The sequence below is a fragment of the Notamacropus eugenii genome, chromosome 2, assembly GCF_028372415.1.
Source record: "Notamacropus eugenii isolate mMacEug1 chromosome 2, mMacEug1.pri_v2, whole genome shotgun sequence".
NCBI lineage: Eukaryota > Metazoa > Chordata > Mammalia > Diprotodontia > Macropodidae > Notamacropus > Notamacropus eugenii.
The window spans coordinates 217,196,912-217,218,866 of record NC_092873.1 but is presented as its reverse complement, the minus strand read 5'-3'; the positions used below and the strand labels follow the sequence as shown (position 1 = coordinate 217,218,866).

At 36.1% G+C, this 21,955-nt stretch overlaps 1 long non-coding RNA gene across 10 annotated transcripts in view; it reads right to left on the bottom strand.

Moving 5' to 3' along the window:
* LOC140526808 (uncharacterized) overlaps positions 1-21,955 on the bottom strand; it is a 340,835-nt gene that overhangs the window by 115,607 nt on the left and 203,273 nt on the right. For 8 of the 10 annotated variants that reach the window (XR_011974536.1, XR_011974537.1, XR_011974541.1 and 5 more), the window contains one exon: positions 4,764-4,876. This is a non-coding gene — a long non-coding RNA (uncharacterized lncRNA). Of the gene's footprint in view, positions 1-4,763; positions 4,877-6,027; positions 11,806-17,133; positions 17,273-21,955 lie in introns of those variants that run through there. The other 2 variants (XR_011974545.1, XR_011974544.1) reach the window with 2 other exon arrangements.

Below are 21,955 nucleotides of genomic sequence, written 5' to 3'. Positions count from 1 at the left end.
CCCAATGTAGTTCCCAGCTGCCACTCTAATTAAAACTCTTCTTTTGCAAAAGCATTCAATAAACATTCAGTGCTAGTCTGCAAGTATTTTTAAATTAAACAGTTGGAGTCAACCCACCTTTATCTAACAGGACCTGTATTTTTAGAAAAAAATTTTTTACATTTTGTGTTCCTACTGGGAGCACTTTTTTAAACAAAATCCTTATCATAGTTACTATTGGCTAGCCCTTCCCAGAATTATTCTGCATTTTATCTATCCATTTCTACTGCCTTTTTGGTATAATTTTAGTCCAAGAATAGTAAAAATCTCATCTTACCCTTGTTTCCTTCTGCCCTTAGTAGTTCCTCTCCCCTTCCTTGTCTGAACCCATTCCCTAAACTTGGAATGATGACGGGTGTCTTGGTATCTCCATCACTTCTACCCCACAGTTCTCTTCCATATATTAGTGTAAATGCCATGGTCTAAACGGATTCTAGGACTTCTCATCTTAACTCCCACACCCTTGTGCTCTTCCAAAAGCAGGCTCCCCAGCCTCACATAGCATGGACGCAAGGTCCTTTACTATCCAAAGGCTATCCTCCTTATCAATGTCAAACTTCCTTATCCTTCTATCCCTGAGAGTCTTCCCTCCCAGTTTGATTTTTTTTTTTTTTATTAAAGAGGCCATCCCTTGAGTAACTACTTAAAGAAGCCTATTCATTGAATGGGTGTATCTCACTCAAAGTGAGAATGTGATAAGACCTTAGCCTGAAAGGGCCAGGGTCTTCCAGTGCATCCTGGGCCATCTCCAGTCATCCAGACGAATATCAGGCCACTGAACCCAGATGGCTCAGGAGAAGAAAGTGAGGTTGGTGACCTTGCACAGCCCTCCCTCAAATCAAAGTCAATTGCAAGTCATATCATCATCTTCATGTCATGGTCCTCCGCAGCCTCATAATGTGGGATGACATCAGAGAGAGCTGTGCCCCACCCCACCTGTTGCTCCCAGAAACCTTCATTGGTCAAATCCCTGTTTCACTAGGTCCTTGATGCCCAAGCTAATTTTCCTTTTGGGATCCCATGCTTTTTGTCTTTTTCACCTTTTTTCTTCATTGAAAAAAATCATTTGCTCTTTTATTACAGGAGCATTCCAGGGGGAGAATCTAGTACTGCCTTGTGTCAATTTTTCTGTGAAACTGGAGGTGTTGATCTTGCAAGTAAGAGAAAGACTACTGATTAGAAAACACAAGCCTATTTTCAAAACATGGCAGAAGAGAATAACTGGAAATTACATGTAGTATCATCTCACAAAATAGTAAATGGCAAAGTCTACAGACAGCTTCATTTGAAGCTCAGCTAAGAAAATTCATTCTGAGAATATTTGTTGATGAATTGGGAGAGAAGGCAACAAACAAACAAGGAACTGAATAGATCTGGTTGCATTCTGTAGTAATCTATTCTTATCATCCCTCTACCTGATATACTTGTGAAAAGATAGCGATGGAACTTAAGAATAGCAATATTCTTCTGATATTGCTGAATCTGACAATTGAGTCTAATGTACAAAAGTAATTACTGCAGACTTCTCAATTTTTTAATGTTACCAGACACTGATTTCAAGACTGAGAAGATTACAAGAGTGAGTAAGAACACAGGTGATACTTTTATTAAAATAAATAAAAAGACATAAGCAACTACTAACCTAGATTTTTTTCATCTTTATAAGGATCTGCTATACACACACTGATGATGAAAGTATGAGAAGATCCCAGGCAGTCTTTAATGATATCTTAGACTACACAAGATCCAGAATAGTATAGATTGTAGACATTATACTTTAACCTGGTCAGATAACATCTGAAATTCAGTACTCTTTCTATGTTTCACATTTTAAAGGAGAATTCTGACAAGTAGTTATATGTCCAGAGAAGAGCAACTGAAATAAGGGTACAAGAAACCATGCTATATAAGATAAGGTAAATAGTGTTTTTTAATGTTTAACCAGGAGAAGAGACAACTAAAAGGTCACCATACCTGTCTTCCAATATTGATGTACTATCAAGTGAAAAGGTTGGAGTTTATTTTAGATTGTAAGTTCCTTTGGGGCAATGACTGTTTTCTGCTCTCTTTTTATATTCCCAGTGCTTAGCACAGTGCTTAGCTGGCACATAGTAGGCACTTAATAATTGTTTATTGATAGGCTGATCAACTTCTGTTGTTGTTGTTGTTCCTACAACAGTATTTTTTAACCTTGCATTGAATCATTGTCATTCTGGTTAAACAGTAGCTCCTTTCTCAGAATAATGTTAAATGCATAAAATACATAGGATTATAAAGAAAACAATTATATTGACATACAAGTAGATACACAGATAGATTGACTGATTCATTGATTGATAGACAGATGGATGGATGGATGGATGGATCATTTACAGATGACAGGTTAAGAACTGATATATATATATATCTGATATATATATATATATAACTGATATAAGAACTAAATATAAGAAAACAATTTTCTAACAGTCCAAAATGTAATAGGATTTTGTGAAAATTAATGAGCTCCCTATGAATAGAGGTTGTCATATATATTTGGAGTGACTATAAGTCAAGGGTGATATGGAGGAAATTCCTATTAGGAATTCCTAATTAGGAATTTCTGTACTTATGTATGTTTGTCCTTCATTCTGGAAGAGGACTATGGCATCAAGATGATGACATGACTTGCAGTTGACTTTGATTTGAGTGAGGGAAGGCTGTGCAAGGTCACCAACCTCACTTTCTTCTCCTGAGCCATCTGGGTTCAGTGGCCTGATATTCATCAGGATGACTGGAGATGACCCAGGATGCACTGGAAGACCCTGGCCCTTTCAGGGTAAGATCTTATCACATTCTCACTTTGAGTGAGATACACCCATTCAACGAATAGACTTCTTTAAGTAGTTACTCAAGGGATGGCCTCTTTAATCAAAAAAAAAAAAAAAACAGGGAGCAGAAGTCTCTCAGGGTTTCTGGGTAAAAGAGAAACAATTACTATTTAGTAATGGGTTGTACTAGATGATTTTTGATGTCCCCTCTGATTCTGATGTCCTATGAGTCATCAAGAAGAATACTCCATGCAAGTTGATTACTATGTAAACAATGTCTCATCAAAGGAATACAGGCACTTTACTGGGGGATTTCTCAGTGCACTTAGCCTCTTGAGGACTCTTAGAAGTAGATGACACAGAGCTCGTTCAGGTGGAAATCATCTGTGCAGGGTTTCTCACAGAAACAAAAAGGTGTTGTCCGCAAAATTAACATTTCTGCCTAGACTGCCTAGTAGAGAACTGGAGCCAAGGAGTATACTTCTCCTTTATTTATTCCTTAGATACTGAATCCCACCATTAGTTCTAGTCCTGACAGTAAAAATGAAAACAAAAAAATCAGACAAATGGCTGAGCTAAGTATACTATCATTAGCAAAGAGAAGTTAAAGATATTGAAACAAAATCAGGTCAATGGTAGCAAAACCTATAGAAGGTTAAGTCTTTAGAAGCTTAGACATACAGACTGATGCGGATTTTAGTAGGAAACAATGAAAACTGATAACACCTAACTTCAGTTTCCAAAAATTTAGCACCTATTGAATATCTAGAAAGATATGATCATATAGCCAGAATTAAAAGAAGTTTGCTCTTATTTCAAAACTAACGACAATGAATTCCCATACTACAAGTATAAATCCCCAAATGGCTTTGAAAATTCAATAAATAAACTGTACTAGAACTGGAATGTTATCATAGACAAAACTGTCATCCATAATTGTCTAGATATATCATTGACCCTAAAAACAGTCAAGAAAAATGTTTCTCATAGATTTCATTTATAGATATCAAAAAAATTATAACCAATTTCAAGCTATGTGGACAAACTATGTACTCACAATAGAAAGACTTAATAAAAGAATTCAAAATCATGTGAAAAGAAGAATTATCTATGATCTGCAAGTGGCTAGTCAGCTACTGGCATCATCCCCAAAATTCTTTGAGTCTATAGAGGATAAACTTGCATCCCAACACTTACATTCAATTACAAAATGTCAGTTATTTCATCTACTTGCTTAATACTTATCACAAATTTTTTTAAAAAAAGAACAATAGTAGGATAGCTACATGTACTAGAACTTTCTCTTTATAATTTAATTTTTTGATAAACAAAAACTTATTTTCTCTCCCTCCCATCCTCTACCGCATTAAAAAGAAAAACAAATGCCTTACAATAAATATGCAGGGTCAAGCAAAACAACCTTGCTGTTGGCTGTATTAGAAAATAAATGTCTCATTTTTCACTTTGTATCCATCAGCTTTCTGTCATGAGGCAAATACTAAGCCTTAGCCAAGACAGATGAGAGCTTACACACGCTTTCCTACTCCCAGCATTCATCACTTCCCTTTTTGTCAATTTGGCCAACTTGATGAGTATGAAGTAGAAAATGAGAAGTGCTTTGATTTTATTTCTCTAATTATTAGCTATTTAGATAACTTTTTTATGTGGTTACTGATAGCTTGCATTTCTTCCTCTGAAAGTTACTATTCAAAGTTTGGCCATTTATCAATGAAAGAATGGCACTTATTCTTACAAATCTGAACCACTTTCTCATGTATCTTTGAAATGAGATTATTAAGAAACTTGCTGCAGTGATTTCCCCCCAGTTTCCTGCTTCCTTTTTGGTTTGAACTGTATTGACTTTCTTTATATAATATCTTTTTAGTTTTACGTAAGGAAAATTGTTCACTTTACCGTCTGTAATGCTGTCTATCCCTTGTTTGTTGATGGACTCTTCCCCATTCATAGATCTGACAGGCAATTTCTTCTTTGCTCCTCTAATTTGTTTGTGATATCACCCTTTATTTCTAAAAACAAAACAAAACAAAACAAAACAACCCAAGAAAGTTAAAGGTTTAAATAGAGTTTTAGAAAAGTTAGATATGGTAGATGTCTTGTGAATTGTTGAATGAGAATGGAAAAAGGAGTATGCATAATACTTGTGTGTGGCAAGTTTACATTTACTCCTTAAAACAACAGTGTGAGGTAGGTCTCTGTTGACTTCCCAACTCGCATCTCCAACTGCCCTTTAAACATCTCCAACTGAATGCCCAGTAGACATCAGAAACTCAAAATGTCCAAAATAATACTCATTGTCTTTTCCCCTAAACTCTCCCACCTCCTACTGTTAATGTAGAGAGCAACATCCATCCTCATAATGTAGGAGTCATCCTGGACTTCTCACTATTTCTCACTCCCCATAGCTAATCTGTTACCATAGCCTGTTTATCTCAGCTCTGCAACATCATTCAAATATACCCTTTTGTCTCCTTGGACACTGTCCCTGCTCTAATGAAGGTCCTCATCAACTCACACCTAGGTTTTTGCAATAACCTGTTGGTGGGTCTGCTTGTCTCAAATCTCTTCCCACTCCAATTCATTCTCTATTCACCCACTAAAGTGATTTTCCTAAAGCACAATGTCACCACCATACTTATTAAACTCCAGTGATAACACTTCTAAATATGTAATCCAAAGAGATCCAAGAAAGAGGAAAAAAAACCTATGTGTGCAAAAAATATTCCTAAAACATTTATAGTGGCTTTCTTTGTAGTGGCAAAGAATTAGAAAATAAGAATATCCATCAATTAGGTAATGGTTGAACGAATTATGGTATATTAATATGATAGAATACTGTCACATTACAAGAACACAGAAAAAGTTTCAGAGAAACTTCAGAACACTTTCATAAATACAGAATCAAGTAAGCAAATAGGAGAACAAAATTTATAATAATGAAGATGTTAAAACAAACAGCTTTGAAAGATTTAAGAATTCCAATTGGCACAATGACCAATCATGATTCCAAGTGACTGATGATGAAGCATGCTACCCACTATTTGAGAAGGAGGTGATGGACACAGGGTTGTTTTGATTGACTATTTATTATAATGAGAGGGAAAATAAAGCAATGATCAGTAATTCAAAACAGAAATTAACCAAAAAATCATTTAAATTCTTTATATCTTAGAATTCACTTCAAACAGGAAGTTTCTCTGTTATCTTGCTCAATTCTTTCTTGGAATCACTCCATTTAGCTAATAGATAATTGATCTCTAGAGGCTAAAACAAAGCAGAAGCTTAAACATAACTAGACTCTTAAATCTTCCCAAGAGGATAGCTTATTAAGTGTTTGGATTTCAAAGGGCTTACCTACTGGGACACATACAAAACAACTAGGGAAATTTTGAGCGGTTGGTGAGGTCAGTAATAACTCAAGATAGATACGGTCAGAAGTTGTATTTATTGCTAAAAAAAACAATCTGTACACGTATAATTGAATTTTGATACTAGATTTCTGTTATATTTGTAAAATAAACAACAATAGTTTATTTTTGCATTGCATTGTTACAAAAAAACAACAATATTAATATAGCCCTTTAACCTTTAAAAAGTACTTTGGGAAAATAACCCTATGAAATGTGTAACTACTGAAAGTAAATATTTTAGATATGAGCAAGTTGAGGCTCAGAACATTTTTATAAATATTATCTCGCTTTATTCTCACAACTACCCTGAAAGTTACATACTATTATTATGCTTTTTTTAACCAATGAGGAAACTGTTAGATATAAGTAATTTTGCTTTTATTCTTGTTCAGTCATGCACAACCCATTTGGGAATTTCTTGGCAAAGGTATTAGAGTGGTTTGCCATCTTCTTTTCCAGCTTATTTGACAGATGAGGAAACTGAGGCAAACAGGGGTAAGTGACTTTTCCAGGGTCACACAGCTAGTAAGTACCTGAGGCCACATTTGAACTCAGGTTTTCCTGACTCTAAGCCCAGAGCTCTATTCACTGAGCCACTTGGCTGCCTGTCTCTTAGTGATCTTTTAGTTCCCAAATCTTCACAATATTTTCCTAGTCCTCACCCTTCTTTATTTGACACCATTGATCAGCCTCTCCTGTTAGATGCTCTTTTTTCTTTAGATTTTTTTTTCAAACATCTCTCTCCTGATTCTCCTCTTACTTATTTAAAGATTAATAAAACACTTGCATTCTTCTAGTTTTTCAGGTTCATATTCTTGATTTTATACTTAATTCCAAACTCTTCCTTCTCCTCAATATTGAATTAATTTCCAAATCTTGTTGTGTCTATCTCCAAAGCATTTCTCATATTCTACCCCTTCTCTTTACTCACACAGACACAACCTTCATTTTGTGCCTCAGTTCTCCCTGGAATACTGCAATAGCTTCCTAATTGGCCTGCTGTCTCAATTCTCTTCTTCCTCCACTTTCTCCAAAAAGCTGCCAATGTGATTTTCCCTAAGTACAGGTCTGATCACATCATTCCTCCACTTGATAAACTCCTGTGATTGCCAAAGTTCTCTAGGATAAAATATAAACTTTTGTTTCACTTTGTACATTCTTCATAATCTAGCCCCAACCTGTCTTTCAAACCTCCTTGGAGTTACTCCTCTTCCAGCATTCACAATCCAGCCAAACCCTCCTCCCCTTTTGGTCTGTTCCTAATACACACCACTATCTTTTATCTCTGTGCCATTGCATTAACCTTCTCGTATGCCTGGAAAGCGTTTCCTTCTTTGGATTGTTTTACTTCTTTAGACTGGTAGTTCCAACACCACTTTCTACATAATGCCTATCCCGATTCCCTCAATTTAAGTGCCCTCCTTCTCTAACTACCTTACCTACCCTTGCATTTATTTTGTATACATTTATCTTCCTTATGTTATCTCCCCCAATGGAAATAAGTTCTTTGAGAGTAGTTTATTTTTTTGTCTCTATATTCTCAGTATGTTATACAATCCCATCACATAGTAGGCATTTAATAAATGCTTATAGATTGATTGATTTTGTGCCTTTCCCGTCCCTTTTTAAGGATGCACACCCAATGCTATTTTGTTGTCATTTGTCCTTCATTTTCAAAGAAGACCAATGACATCATGGGGTAATATCTTGATTTGCTTGTGAACTGGATTTAAGTGAGGCAGAGTTGCACAAAGTTATTAGTCTCACATCCTTGTCTAGAGTCATCAAAGTCCAGTGGCAAGAAAAAAGTCAGGATAACTGATAATGGCCCAGGATAAAGTGGATGACCTTGGCATCTTTGATGTCTGAGCAAGCTCAAAGTACTCCACAGAGCCTGCTTCTGTCATCTTCCTGGCTACTGAAACACACTGTTCTCATCTATTCATTCCAACATGGAAGTCTTCGCATGCTTGGGGTAGACACCTCCCTAACTCAGCAATGGGTTTGAGACCTATTGGCTATCCTCAACCTGGTTTAGTCTGTCTGCCTAGAAATTTTACCAGAGTGTGGCAACTGTGCATTCTACAGCTTCTTGGAACCAAAAGTAAGAGTTAGGGGACAGATGGACACCAAAAGTGGATAAGCAGCCCTAAAAAGGGCTAGGCAAGTCCTCACACCAGAGGTGCTAGTCCTTGGAACTCCTTGAGAAGAATCTCCTGTTAATTCCAAGTGGTATCTGCTCTGTAGTTTATAGTCCTCGAGATCAGTAAGGTAAACTAGAGAGTTTAGACAGTGGTAAATTAAGTAAGCTACTCAGGATCACATAATCAGTATATATCAGAGACGGGACTTCAACCCATGTCTTCCTGACTCAAAAGGCTTGCCCTCCATTGCTCCTCTAATAATCTTCTCCTACATCTCCCTAAGTGGTTTAAAAAAACAAAACAAAACAGAATCTGAAGAAAAACTTGAACAAAGATTACAATAGCTTTATTAAGAACTAGAAATAGATGTTTGAAAACTTGACGTCACTATTGATATTGTTTTGGATTCACAAAAAGTACCTGGAGTGAGGCCAGAATTATCAGAGGAGCCAAACTTTAATTCTAGTTACACTCACAGAATTCTGCCCTGTTAACTGACAATAAATTAGGGAGATTTAGTTCCAAGTTATGAAGTTAAAGTCCTTCTCTAAAACACAGATATCTGGAAACTTTATGGACAAACTTATATACACAGAACATAACTGAGAAACAGTTAAAAAAAAAAGAAATGAAAAGAAATTTAAAAGAAAAGAAAAAAAGAACTCTGAGCAACCAAAAGTATCTCATGCTAAGGCTCATAGACTTTATTCATATTCAAATTTTTACTCAGGGCCTATGTCCTCTTAGTTTCACATAGTTTTAGCAAGTTTCCATAAATTCTTTTCATTAATATGCAACTTACAAACACAGAGCAGACAAAAAAGTATAAGGCCCACAATAAGCAAAAACACTGGCCACATTGAAAAGAGATACTTGAAAGCTTTGACAGCAAAGAAACAGACTGAAAATCTAGGTTTGAAAACTGAGAAAAACATTGGACTTAAAGTACCACTTAGTGTAGGAATGTCATCCTCTTCAGTGTAAATCCTGATGTCATCTCTGTATTATAACAGCACTACAATTTATTTTTGTACTAATGTGTTATTAAAAAAAAAAGATCAAATTATGTTCAGTATATTCTGTTTAAGAAGTCAGGAAGGTCAAAAAATATTTCCATTGCATCTTTCTCAATTTGGAACATTCTGCCACCAAATTGGCCCCTTTCTACTATTGGTCAGTTCCTCCCAGGACTCCATTTTGGGGAGTATCCCAAGCCATCCAATTTTGATTACCCATTTGACTCTGTTTTTGACTTTCTGAACTTTGCCATCATGTCTTAGTTGAGATTTCACCCAGGAAATTCCCTCAGATCTTGGGGTCTCCCCACTCTGGAACATCCATATGTCCCTGTGATCTTCTTAGCCTAGACTAACTACTTTCTTCCATTGGTAAGTTCATTTCTGGCATCCATTTTGGGGAGACATTTGAATTAGCCATCCTTCATTCCCTCTGATTTGCAGTGTTCAGTCTTTGCCACCATGCCTCTACCCCTCCCTTTTCAGATCCCTTTAGTATATTGTCTTTCCCCATTAGAAAGCTAATTCCTTGATGGCAGACATCATCTTTCTCTTTGGCCCTTGGCACAGTGCCTAGCACATAAGAACTTAATAACATGTTGTTGTTATTGTTGAATCATTTCAGCTGTGTCCAACTCTTCATGACCCATTTGAGGTTTTCTTGTCAAAAATTCTAGTTTGCCATTTCTTTCTTCAGCTCATTTTGCAGATGAAGAACTGAGGCAAACAGGATTAAGTGACTTGCCCAGGGTCACACAGCTTGTAGGTATCTGAGGTCATACCCAAACTCAGGAAGATGAATCGTCCTGACTTCAGGGCTAGCATTCTATCCACTATGTCACCTAGCTGCCATATTCTTAATAAATATTTGTTGATAAAAATACTTAAAAAAAGGTTTGTTGGATTAAAGAGACAAACTATGAGGCATCTAGAAAACTTGTCTCTCCAGAATGACTCATCATAAGAGTTTTCTCAACAGGCAATATTAAGAGATCATCTAGCCTTGATAATATCATAATTGTAAATTGACACCACTATTTCATAGCTATTTGGAAAAGGGACAGAATAGTGCAAACACACCTTTTCAATACCACCTAGACCAGTAAGTCTCAGAAGGGGCAGAGGGTGAGGCAGCAATGAATCCTGTAGCCCAACTAAAGAGAAAGCTTTCTCTTATTACTAGAATGCACAATTCAGATTCAAAGTTAACCTATACCTTTAAAAAGAGAAGCATCCCTAATGAAATACAGATATGGCACAGAGCCTAGAATCCAAAATGTACAGTTCTGCCATCAACCCTCAGGGGGAACTGAGGAACAGGCTACAGAGAACCAGCAAGTTGGCATTTTTATGTCCTCTTTCAAACTGCTGAATAGCCTGGCAAGTGGGAACTAGACTAGAAGTAGTCAGAAGAATGTAGGAAAGATACACACTCCTTGTACAAGATCCTTTATTACTCCTTCATTTCCATAGGATGTGCCCCAAGGCAGGTAATCTTTCCTCACCTCGACCTTTCATAATACCAAGGATCCTTCAAAGTTTAGCTCAAACACTATGGTTTCTGATCTTCATTCATTCCCACTTGTAGCTTTTAGTGCTTTCTCAAAAAAAAAACAAAACCAATTTAAAAAAGTTTCCTTGTATTTATTCTGTTTATAAATATTCTATTTATACTTATATACCCACATCTTGTCTCCTCTCGTGGTAATAATAGTAACAGTTAGCATATAGAGTCCTTATTATGCACCATGATTGACAAATGAAAAGTGATAGAAGGGTCAAAGGTGATTCCAAGATTCCAACACAGGTGAGCATATGCTGTCATCAATAAAATAGGAAAGTATAGAGAAATGTGCTTAAAGAAGGAAGGAAACAAGCATTTATTAGGTACTACTATATGCCAGATTGGTTGGTTGGTTGTTGTTGTCCATCATTCTCAAAGAGTATCAAAATGACATCACTATGTTGGGTTCAAGGTACAGTGTAGCCAACTGGCTGATGATACCAATATGAGCTTGGAAATATCCACCAGAGTTCAGGCACAAATAGTCCACATGAACATTTGGAGTGGAGATGTCTCTAAATTTGCACAACTCATGCTTCTTTTGAGCTACTAAAATTCTACTTCAGATAAGGGCACAGCACCTTCTTTGATGAGGGCATGCCATGCTGGGCAGTCCTTTGCCAGTGTCTCCTATGCCAGGCAATTGATTCCAAAGTTCTTCTGAGAGACCTTGAGAGTGTACTTGTATTGCTTCTCAAGACCTCCGTACGAGCACTTGTCTTGTGTGAATTCTCCACAAATAGTCTTTTAGGTAGATGTTTGTTTGGCATTCGAACAACATGGCCAGCCATTTGGAGTTGCATTCTGTAACAGAGTTTGAATGCATGGCAGTTTAGTTCAAGAAAGGACCTCAGTGTCTCATACCTTATCTTGCCAGATGATATTCTGAATCTTCCTAAAACAATTCAAATGCAAATGATTCAGGTTCCTAGTTTGTCACTGGTATACTGTCCAAGTTTCATAGGCACAGCTCTAGCAATGTGTGCATCAGTCTCACCATCTATATGTATATCCCTGGAATGCATACTGCCGAGGTAAGGAAACTTATCTACAGCATTCAGAACTTCTCCATTTGCTGTAACTGATGGCTCAATGTATGGCTATTACAGTGCTGGTTGGTGGAGAATCCATGGGGTTTTGTGATGCTAAGTGTTATGTCTAAATTAGCTCAAGTAGCAGAGAATCGATTTGCCAGGTACTATGTAAATGGTATTTCATTTGATCCTCACAAGCTCAGGAGGTAGATCCTATTAGTATCTCCAATTTACAGTTAAGGAAACTGAGGTTAAGTGATTTGCCCAAGGCGATATGGCTAGCAAATATCTCTGTTCAGATCTGAACTCATATCTTCCTAACTCCAACTCCACTACTGCCCCCACCTAGTTGCCTGTATAATATTGATAGTATGTCATCTACTTGAGAGAAAGGCATTGTTTGTATTCTCAGCGCCAAGCACAGAACCTGGAACTAAAAGGTAATTAATAAATGTTTTTTATTGATTTGATCTATTTTTTTTTTTTTGCTAGATGGAGCAGCAGGCTCTGCCTCTTTCTGTCTCTGTCTCCTTTATTTATATGCCCTCCTCCTCCCTTTCCTTACTCTTTCTTTTTCTTTTTCCTATCCTGTGTCTAGGTTAATGGCAGTATCACATCCTCTGCCCCACACCTACCCTCATCCCAGCTTCTGTGGCAGAGAAAACACCTTTCTTGCTAAGAGTCTTCCCTTTAGGGAATTTTTTTTATCTTTTTGATCTGCTTGCTTTGGTACTGGGAGGTTGCTCCATCTTGTGTTAAAATAGGGTCAGTGGGATCTAGGACAGATACTGATTGGTAAACTAATTTCATCCTACTCACTGAAATGTTTGTATATCTTTCCCTTAAGAGTAGTCAGAAAATAAGTCCTCAACTTATAGAAATAACTTCAATGAATTTGCATGTTTTTGCTTAGCTAGAAAATTTCCCCAAAGTCTATGTGCTTACAAGTACATCTATTTCTCTCTCCTGAGCAATAGTTTTTCTCTTTATGGAACAGTTTGACAAACCACAATATACTAATGACCCTCTGTTAAAGATGGTGAGATTAAGTAAGACAATGAGAGTAGTCAGTTATATTCTGGGATCCTAAAACACTGAAGTTTTACTCCCTTCATGCACTCTAAATTCCAGCTAAATTGGACTAGTTACTGTGTTCTGGACTTAACAAGCACTCTTCTATCTCCATGAATTTAGTAAGGGAATCTTCCATGCTTACAATACACTCTCTCCATCAATAAAAATGAGTTGATGATGAAAACATGGTGGCCAGTTCATGAAAACTTGGGTTTATAGTAGACTTTGAAATGCCAATTCCTATATTAAAGTTGAAATTTTAAAGTTTCTTTCATTCCTAGTCAGTTTTCCTCTGTTTTCTAATTATGTCCCCTATTCTCAAAACTGGAATGGTGCTGGCTTAGAATCATAGAATTAAAGAATAAGAGAACTAGAAGAGGCCAGACTTACTTGGGATACAGGAAGAGAATTTAGACACTTTCCTTTGAAGAATGAGGAAATGGTCATGCTTTCAAAGAGCTATCAATACCACATGGAAACTTGGAGAAACCTTGAGCACTGGTGATGTCTAAACACTCCCAGGATAATCTGGTAAGCACTAGACTGTGAAATCCACTCTTTTGGCTTATAGCCATCACAATGATGCATCTGAAGTGTGACTCGTGCTTACCTACATGGATTCCAAAGCCATTTTGGCAAGAATGCTGCTTATGTAAATATAATAGACCATCATATATCTTTAGAGTATAACATGCTGCCTCCTTCCCTCTGAAAGGAAAATCAAGATAGAAAACATGGTTCACAGCCCAGCCTTAACTTCATATTTGACAGGTAGTATCAAAAGACACATCTTTTCTTATTTTTAATTTATACTAGATCTCTTGATAAAAAAAAAAATCTCTGAAAGTACAAGTAGTAGTAGTAGTAGTAGTAGTAGTAGTAGTAGTAGTAGTAGTAGCAGTAGTAGCAGTAGTAGTAGTAGTAGTAATAGTAGTAAGAGCAAGTATTTATTTAGTATTTTAAGGTTTGCAAAATGCCTCACAAATATTGTCTTTTAATCCTCACAGCTATCTTAAATTTTGTTGTTGTTGTTGTTGTTGTTGCTAACAGCATTAAGTAATTTGTTCAGGATCACACAGTTAATGTATGTCGAAGGCCAGATTTGAACTAAGATGTTCCTGACCCCACCAGGGCACTCTGTCCACTGTGCCACCTAGCTGTCCCTACGTGCTATTATCTTCATATAACAAATGAGGAAACTGAAGCAGTCAGAGTTCAAGCAACTTGTCCAAAGACACACAGCTAGGAAGTATATGAGGCTGAATTTGAACTCAGGTCTTCTTGACCCCAAGTACAACAGTCTATACACTGCGCCACCTAGCTGCCTCGAATGTGATTAATTTTATCACTGAGTATTGTGATTTCATACTGGGAATCATCAAGGTTAGGAGAGAAAGCACTAAAGATTTTCTTCTTCATTTTAGTTGTCCTAACTAAATATAAATCTATGCATTTTTAATAGATGAAATAATTGGGAGTATATTCCTTGGGGTGAAGGATTAAAAATATTTTAATGTCATGAGACAATGTTTTATTTTTACATGGAAAAAGAAACAGTATTCATCCCTCCAGAGAATACTAACTTGTTTTCCAAATTTAGTGCATCACGTTTTTGGAGGAGGTTGGAAGAAGTATGATCTAATGAATGGATTGCGGATGTGGGAAATGGGATTCCTATCCTCTGTCTTTTATCTTCATCACTTAATAACATTATTTTGCTATGAAGAACAGGGATTTTTGTTTGTTTTTGTGGTTTGGTAATAGATCAATTATGAAAATAAGACATGACTTAGATGGAATTATAGTAGATTCTGAAATGGCAGTTCCAACATTAAGTTTGAAATTGTTATTAAATGAAAAAGAGTAGCTGAGATTGTGAGATCATTGATTGGATCACGGAGTGAAGCCCTCTATAAATACTATGCCCTGGGGCAAATCACTGAGCCATTTTTCTGAACCTCTTCTGTCCAGTTGGGATAATATGGTCTATCTTGCCCAGGCTACCTCAATGTATTGAGATTACATAAGACATAATGTATGTGAAATGTTCTGAAGTCTATAAAGAATGATATCATAGAATTAGAGGATATCAGACCTGAATATGGTCTTAGGGATCACTTACCATTACTATACTATTTTATAAATGAAGAAAGATCACAGAGCAGATAAGTGATTTTCTCAGTGTCACACAGTAAGTAAGTTGTGGGATCCAAATTCATATTCAGTTCCTTTCAATTCAACTAAGCACTTTTTACATGATGTCATGCTTCAATAGCAGGTGTCCAGTCAGATTATTGTTTTATGTCTGATTTAGTAACTCTCTGAGACAGGTTTTGAAGCTCCTGTGGCCTCTTAGAATTTTAAAGTTGGGAAGAACTTCAAAAGTCATCTATTTCAACTTCCCACTCAATTCAGGAATCCATTTTATGGTACTACTCATGGTATTTTTTATGAACATCTCTCTTGGTGCCAGTGAGCTCACCGTCTCTCAAGAGAGTTATTTTCCTTTTTGGATTGCTCTAGTTAGATAGATAAAGATAAAATTAGATAGATAGACAGATAGACAGACAGACAGACAGACAGACAGACAGACAGACAGATAGATAGATAGGTGGATGGATAGATGGATAGATACATACACACATATACATACACAGAGATATCTATAGATACATATATATACATATAGAAATACATATTTCTTTAATTTATAGAGAGTGATGTAAAGAACTCTCACATGAGGAAATTCCTTCTATTGATGTTAAGTGAGTACTTTCTTTGCAACTTATAGCATCAGAGAGTTGCTTAAAACACCAAGAACATAAGTGACTTTACCAAGGTCATGCAGCCAGTATGTGCCAGAGGTAAGATTTCATTCTGGCTTTTTTATTCTTGTTTCTCGGAGAAGATGGTTTTCTACCCACTACGCCATGTGGCCATCTGTTTCCTGTAACTATCACCACTCATCTTCATTCTGCTCCCTGGAATTATAGAGAACAAACCTACTCCTTATTCAATAGAGCAGCCTTTCTTGACATACAAATAATTATCATGTCCTTCATCTTTTACATCTGCTATTATTAAAAACATTAAGCATTAATTTGCCCATTAGCTTTCTATCAAAGAACTTGCAAAATTTTTTAGCCTTTGTGCTTGTTCCCAGGAGATATTCTGGGGAGAAGAAAGTCAATCTGATCTGGACAGTTATTCATTGGGGATTCCGAGCCCAACAATTGCCTGGATATTGAGTAAACCCACTTGCCAGCTTTAAGAAGCGAAGAAGGTCAACCAAAAATCCCAAGAAAATAATCACAACAGAAAAGTATGCTTTTGTCAACTCCTAAATGGGAGGCGGGCTCCCATTCAGACTCGAAACCATAGACTAAATAAAGAGTTCTCCTCCTAAGAATGAAATGTATACAGAATTTCATGGTGAGAGACAGGAATTGACTATGATGATTACATCATATTCTTGCTATTTGCTTCCCTAAGTTTCCCGTGGGTCTTAGACATGAAAGATAGAGGCATTAATACAGAGGTGTCTTCTTCCAAAAAAAATGTGCCTTTGTTCAGGAATCTTACAGTTTTTGAATAGAGAAAAATTCTTGGGCTGTAATGTGAGACTCAGAAGCAATTTAATGCTATAAATGTTTACTTCTTAGCTACAGTCACAGGATTTCCATTTTGTGAACAGCAGGGATTTCTTTTGCCCAGTTATTTTAATATTAGCAAGACACCCCAAAACACTCCAAGTGGTTCTGAAGGAGTATTAAATATATTTGATTATCCAAATAGTCTGAGTAAACACTGCAAACCATCTTAAATATGTGTGACCAAGAGAAACAGAGACTGAGAAGAGAAAGGGAAAAGGGAAAATGAAAAGAGAAATCTCTCTCTCTCTCTCTCTCTCTCTCTCTCTCTCTCTCTCTCACCCTCTCTCTCCATATATATATGTATATATGTGTGGGTATATATGTATATGTATTCATGTAAATATGTGTGTGTGTGTGTGTGTGTGTGTGTGTGTGTGTGTGTGTGTGTGTGTAGGGATACTACCAACCTGCTTTCAGTAGACCAATCTGTGTAGTTTCTCAAATGAAACTTATCCATTCATGTTCTCTCTCAGATAGTTCATCCCTCTCAGATGAAAGCTGTCATGGTATCTGTGGTCATAGAGAGATTATCTATATGCAGACTGAACCAAAAATCGAGGTTTCAATAGTACTATACAAACAATTAAGCTACCTGGCTACGAATTTTAATTCTATTCAAATTAAGATGAATCTGAATACACTGAGAGATAATATGAGGTAATGGAGTGATGGACGTGAAGTCAGAAGTACTGAGAACAAACTCTACCTCAATCACTTAGTAGCTGAGTGGGCTGGGCAAGTTAATAATATAAAATAAGGATAATAATTGCTTTTCTATCTCCAAGAGCTCATGTCAGTCTCAAATGAGATAATATATGTAAAAGTAGTTTGGGAATCTGAAAACACTATACAAATAAGTTTTTATTAATCAGAAGTTTTCCTCAAGGAAGCCATAGACAGAAAGAAAGGTCCCATATATACGAGAATATTTCAAGCAGTAATTTTTTAGACAGTAAAGACCTCATCCATCAATTGGGGAATAGCTAAAGAAATTGTGACAGATAACTATAATGGAATATTATTGTGCTATAAGAAGTGAAGAAGGGAGAAGAGCCAAAATGGTGGAGTAAAGGCAGCAACTTGTCTGAACTCTCCCAAATTCCCCTTCAAACAACATTAAAACAGTGCCTCAAAATGGATTCTGGAGTGGTAGAACCAACAAAAAGATGGGGTGAAACAACTTTCTAGCCCTAGATGACTTAAAAGGTTAGCAGGAAAGGTCTATCTCACTGGGGTGAGAGTGGAATGTAATTCAATGCAGGCCATTTCTTTGCAAGCCAGCAGCAGGCCTTTGGGGTGATTAAAGCAGCAACAGTGGTGACTTCAGGAGCTCTCAGCACACAGATGGTAAAGCGGTCAGAAAACTGGTCAAAAGGAGATTACAGGGAAAGCTTTGCCGGTCCTGGGAGCAAGATTCTGTTACATTGCCTATATGTGTGGTTTCAGGTCATAATCCCCAGGTGAGGAGGAATACTAGCAGGAGCAGGGACCGTGGGCATAGCTACAGGGGAGAAATGAATGCTTGTGATGGCTCACAGAGCAGAACACAAGCTAGGAGAACAGTGACCACACCTGTGTGAAAATATACAGACCCCGAGAACTAAATCTGAAAACAGCAGCACAAAAAAAAATCTGAAGCTTATAAAGACCAGCAGGATTTCTTGTGTCTTGGGTTTTAATTTTAGCATTTGAAGTGCTTTAGAATGAGTATTAAAGGTATTTGATTTTTGAGATAGTCTGATTAAATGCTGTAATCCCTGTGTGTGTGTTTGTGTGTGTGTGTGTGTGTGTCCCAGAGAAACAGAGACTGAGAAGAGAAGAATAAGGGAAAAGGAACTGATCCCTACACCCTGGAAGCACAACCCCAACTTTAACATAAAGTTAAAAGTCAAGGAAAAGCCTGGAAAAAACAAGCAAACAACAAAAAAAGAACAGGACCACAGAAAGTTACTATAGTGACACGGAAAATCAAAACACAAAGTCAGAAGATAATAAAATCAAAGTATCTATATACAAAGCCTCAAAGAAAAATGTGAATTGGTCTCAGCCTCTGCTGCCCCCCATCCTCAAAAAAAAAAAAAAACCAACTCTGGAAGAGCTCAATTTTTTTTAAATCAAATAAGAGAGGTAGAGGAAAAAATGAGAAAAGAAATGAGAGCAAAAGCTTGGTAAAGGAGATACAAAAAATACTAAAGAGAACTTCAAAAGCAAAATTAGTCAAATGGAAAAAATCAAGAAAAATTTGCTGAAGAGAAAAGCAGAATTAAATTAAAAAGCAGAATGGTCAAATGGAAAATCAGGTATGAAAATTCACTGAAGAAAAAAATTCATTTAAAAGTAGAGCTATACAAATGGAAAACCAGGTACAAAAGCTCATAGAACAAAATAATTCCTTAAAAATCAGAATTAGGCAAGTGGAAGCTAATGACTCAATAAGATATCAATAAAAAACAAAACAAAATTTAGAAATGAAAAAAATAGTAGAAAATGTGAAATATCTCATTGGAAAACCAACTGATCTGGAAAATAAATGGAAGAGAATTTAAGAATTTTCAGACTACCTTAAAGTCATGATAAAAAAAAAAGAGCCTAGACCTCATACTTTAAGGAATTATCAAGGAAAACTGCCCTGATATCCCAGAACCAGAGTTGAAATAGAAATTGAAAGAATCTGCTGATCACATCCTAAATGAGATCCCAAATTGAAAGTATGCAGGTATATTACACCAAATTAGAGAGTTCCCAGGTGAAGAAGGAAATATTACAAGCAACCGGAAATAAACAATTCAAAGATCATGGAGCCACAATCAGAATAACTTAAAATTTAGCAGGATTGGAGGGCTTTGGAAGATGATATTCCAGGGGGCAAAGAAACTATGATTACAACTGAGAGTCATCTACCCAGCAAAACTACATATAATTCTTTGGGGTGGGGGAATAGATATTTAGTGAAATAGAGGATTTTCAAGCATTCTGATTTTCAAACAAAAGATTCAAGAGAAGCATAGAAAGATAAACAGGAAAGAGAAAATATAAGATTCAAAAGAGTTAAAATATTGACATTCCTACATGGGAAGATAACTCCTAAGAACTTTATCATTATTAGGGCAAATAGAAGGAGTGTACATAGACAGAGTTCATGAGTCTGTGTTGATTATGATGCAATAATATCCAAAAAAATTTAAATTAAAGGGTGAGAAAGAGAGATGCACCAGGAGAAAGAGGACAGGAGAGATAGAATGGGGCAGATTATCTTACATAAAAGAAGCACAAAAGAGCCTTTACAGTGGAGAGGAAGACAAGGAGGGAGGGGCAATACTTGAACCTTATTCTCATTGGCTCAGAGTTAACATACAGACTCAGCTGGTATGGACATCTATTTTACCATATAAGGAAGTAGGAGAAGAGGGAAAGAAAAGAATTAAGGGATTACAGAAAGGAGGGTGGGTAAGTGGTGGTTAGAAGCAACACACTTGAGGTGGGAGAGGGTGAAAGAAGAAAGAGAAAAAGATATGAGGCAGGGAAGCAGGGTGGGGACAAGTAGATAGTAATCATAACTGTGAATGTGGATAGGATGAACTCACCCACAAAATGGAAGCAGATACCAGTGTGAATTAAAAACCACAATCCTACAATATTTTGTTTACAAGAAACACACTTAAAATGGACACACACTGAGTTAAATAAGGGTTAGAGCAAAGTCAATTATGGTTCAGCTGAAGTAAAAAAAAGACAGAAGTAGCAATCATGATCTCAGACAAAGTAAAAGCAAAAATAAACTTAATTTAAAAAGATAAGCCCGGAAACTGCCTCTTACTAAAAGGACCCATGGAAAATGAAGTAATAGCATTACCAAAAATATATGCACCAAATGGAAGAGCATCCAAATTCTTAAAGGAATAGTAAAATGAATTATAAGAGGACATGGACAGTAAAACTAGACTAGTAAGAAACATCCACTTTCAACTCTCAAAGCTAGATAAAACTAACCATACAATAAATAAGAAAGAAGTCAGAGATGAAAAGAATCTTATAAAAGTTAGATATGATAGACCTCTGGAGAAAACTGAATGGAAATAGAAAGGAGTACACTTTTTTTCTCAGCTATAAATGGCATCTACACAAAAACTGGCCATGTATTAGGGCATAAAAATTTCACCACCAAATGCAGAGAAGCAAAAATATTAAATGCAGGATTTTCCAACCATAATGTAATAAAAATTACATTGAAAAAAGGGCCATGGAAGTATAGCTGTAAAATACATTGGAAAGTAAACAATCTAGTTCTAAAGAATGAGTATGTCAAAGAATAAGACAAAGAAATAATCAATAATTTCATTAAAGAGAGTGACAAAAATGAAACAACACCCAAAATTTATGGGATACTGCCAAAGCAACACTTCAAGGGAAATTTTATATTTCTAAATACTTATATGAATATAATAAGAAAGAGCAGATCAATGAATTACGTATACAACTTAAAAAACTAGAAAAAGGACAAATTAAAAATCCTCATTGAAACACCAAATTGGAAATCTGCAAATCAAAAAAGGGATAATAAAACTGAAAGTAAGAAAACTATTGAACTAGTAAATAAAAGTAGCAGCTGGTTTTGTGGAAAATCAATACAATTAGTAAGCCATTGGTTAATTTGACTTTAAAAAGAAAGAAGAAAACCAAATTACCAGCATCAAAAATGAAGAGGGCGAATTCACTATCAAAGATGATGAATTAAAGCATTTAGTAGGAGCTATTTTGCCCAATGATGCCAATAAATTTAACAATCTAAGTAAAATAATCAAATATTTACAAAATTATAAGCTCCCCAAATTAAGAGAAGAGGAAATAGAATACTTAAATAACACTGTCTTAGAAAAAGAATTTGAATATGTCATCTAATTGAGCAATCTAAGAAAAAATCAGTAGGATCAGATGAATTCACAAATGAATTCTCTCAAACATTTAAAGAACAATTAATTCCAATACTATGTAAAGTATTTGGAGAAATAGACAAAGAAGGGGAACAACTAACTTCCCTTTGGCATAATTATGGTACTGATACCTAAATCAGAAAGAGCAAAATCAGAGAAAGAAAACTACAGACCAATTTCTTTCATGAATATTGATGCAAAATTTCTAAGTAACATACTAGAAAGGAGATCACATCAATATAGCACAAAGATCATATATTAT